The following is a 2704-nucleotide window of genomic DNA, read 5'->3' on the forward strand; positions in this document are numbered from 1 at the left end:
AGTGCTGGGATTAAAGGCGTGCGCCACCACCGCCTGGCTAGCAGGGTATTTTTAAGCCCACAGAGCAGGATATTGGCGAGGTAAAAAGTTGAGGAGGGAGAGGAATGGGTGTGCTAACGGCGTTGTCTAGGTGATGGTTAGGGCTGGCTGAGTTTGGACAAGCTTTCTGGGTCATGGCGTTCTTGTGTTCTACCTATGCTGTTTCTCTTCTGAGTGCCCCCAGAAGGCTCCTTTGTTAAGGCCAATTATGTAAATCTTTGGACTTTAGAAAGTACAGATTTGGCTCCAAAAGATCAAGATACCTGAGGCGCTCCCAACAGTCAAGGGAGAAGGGGAAGAGATATCTGCCCCAGAGGGACAGAGGACCGCCTCTGGATAGAGAGGAGACAGACTCAGAATATAGGTAAATGGTGGTTTATAAAGGTAAAGGGGAAACCCCACGCTAGGATAAGATAATTCACTTTAATTGGGCATGTTAATTAGGACAGCCAAAGGGAGCTTTGGGTTATTGGACTTCAATACTTTGGTAGCTGGACCTTGGTAATCAGCCTCGGGAGGAGGAAGTGGCCAAATAAGGTGCCAGACCTTGGTGGCAGCTTTAGGAACAAGATCGGTTTTTAACAAGGCAGAAGGAATCCGGAGAAGGGCATAGTCCACGCCGGGCTTGAGCTGGAGCTAGCCAGAGTCCATTCAAGAAGCCGGAGGCTTTCCCAGAATCCAAGGGTGTTGGGTTCACGCGGCTCAGTCGAAGTCCACTCGGCGGCTCTGTCAAAAGAAAGCTCAGAGACACTTTAAGAAGGAAGCAGGCGGATCTCTGTGAGTTCAAAGCCAGCCTGGTCTACAGAGCCGTTTCCAGGACAGCCTCCAAATCAATACAGAGAAACCCTGTCTCAAAAACAAAAACAAAAAGGAATGAACTTAGTCCTCTGAGGCTGCAGGGGTCCCCAGCCTCGAAGGACTGAAGCACTTTCCCCTCGCCCAGGGCATTTTTATCTTTCTCTATGTTTACATTGTAGCCACTTGATTACCATATACTCTGAACAACTTGAATGAGGCTTCCAAAAACACAATGCCAAGTGCAGAGTCTGGATTCACCGGTACCACAGTTTTCTGGGTTTCCTGAGCCAAGTTTCCCATAGGCTTTGTGCCCTTGAGAAACTCCCTGACAAAAGGTATCCACTCAACAAAGGATGGATTGGGGATAGGTGTTAACTCTCCCGAGCTAGGCCAGGTGCGGCCCAGTGGGGATTAGAGCTAGTTGCTAATTCTCTGGCGCCATGCCAGCTTGAGTTCTGCGGGTGTGTGTGTGTGTGTGTGTGTGTGTGTGTGTGTGTGTGTGTGTGTGTGTGTGTTAATCAGCATCTGCAGGTAACAAATTGTCCCTGGAATGCAGCAGCTTGAAACAGCAACCATTTGTCCTGATAGCAATTCTGTGGCTTTCTGTGGTTGTAGCTTGGGTTCAACCCCCAGCTACTGTTTTTTTTTTTTAATTAATTTATTTATTATGTATGCAGTGTTCTGTCTGTGTGTATGCCTGCAGGTCAGAAAAGGGCACCAGATCTTACTAAAGATGGTTGTGAGCCACCATGTGGGTGCTGGGACTTGAACTCAGGACCTCTGGAAGAGCGTCAGTGCTCTTAACCTCTGAGCCATGTCTCCAGCCCCCAGCTACTGTTTTTAAGAGACCTGTAGTGACTGCTTAAGAGTATTTACTAGATTATGAACTCTGGCAGGCGGTGGTGGCACACACCTTTATCCCAGCACTCAGGAGGCAGAGGCAGGCGGATCTCTGTGAGTCAAGGTCAGCCTGGTCTACAGAGTGAGTTCCAGGACAGGCTCCAAAGCTATAGAGAACCCCCCATGTCTTGAAAAACAAAAACAAAAACAAAAGAATTCTGGGAACTCATCTATGTTTCCTGAGTGTGCTGGCACCGGGTAGTGTGATGTCTGCCACTGTGAACCCCAGAGGGAGCACTTGGATTGATTAGTGATGTCTGCCACTGTGAACCTCAGAGGGAGCACTTGGATTGATTAGTGATGTCTGCCACTGTGAACCCCAGAGGGAGCACTTGGATTGATTAGTGATGTCTGCCACTGTGAACCCCAGAGGGAGCACTTGGATTGATTAGTGATGTCTGCCACTGTGAACCCCAGAGGGAGCACTTGGATTGATTAGTGATGTCTGCCACTGTGAACCCCAGAGGGAGCACTTGGATTGATTAGTGATGTCTGCCACTGTGAACCCCAGAGGGAGCACTTGGATTGATTAGTGATGTCTGCCACTGTGAACCCCAGAGGGAGCACTTGGATTGATTAGTGATGTCTGCCACTACGAACCCCAGAGGGAGCACTTGGATTGATTAGTGATGTCTGCTGGAGGTTTGGACTAGCGGGTGGGGGCTCTGTAATTCTGCCTCTGTTTCCTAATCCGCAGCAGTGCACCATCTTCCTTCTGTCTCTGGCGAGTTCAGGGCCAGTTCGCCTGCCCTGATGGGGGGGAGACACAGATAGGTTTCCGCAATGCGGATGGATGCATTCCAATTGTGACTCACTGCATGACTCACTGCATTCTCACACAGGACTCTCAGCCCAGCCCTGTCCCGGTCTCGGGGTCCTCCAGTCCCACACTATCTACACTCTCAGCCTCCCTTTCTAGTCTTTTCCTCAAGACTCTCTCTCTGTCTCTGTCTCTCTCTCTTTCCCT

The 2704-nt window shown here is 49.7% G+C and overlaps 1 long non-coding RNA gene across 1 annotated transcript; it reads right to left on the reverse strand.

The window, feature by feature from the left end:
• Positions 1–400: 400 nt before the first annotated feature.
• LOC121135496 lies at positions 401–1814 on the reverse strand. Its single transcript, XR_005872599.1, has 2 exons — positions 1029–1814; positions 401–765 (listed from the first exon to the last, which is right to left on the reverse strand). It is a non-coding gene; the product is annotated as an uncharacterized LOC121135496 (long non-coding RNA).
• Between the last annotated feature and the right edge of the window lie 890 nt (positions 1815–2704).

Source organism: Mesocricetus auratus, unplaced genomic scaffold (genome assembly GCF_017639785.1).
Source record: "Mesocricetus auratus isolate SY011 unplaced genomic scaffold, BCM_Maur_2.0 Super-Scaffold_100038, whole genome shotgun sequence".
NCBI classification, from domain to species: domain Eukaryota; kingdom Metazoa; phylum Chordata; class Mammalia; order Rodentia; family Cricetidae; genus Mesocricetus; species Mesocricetus auratus.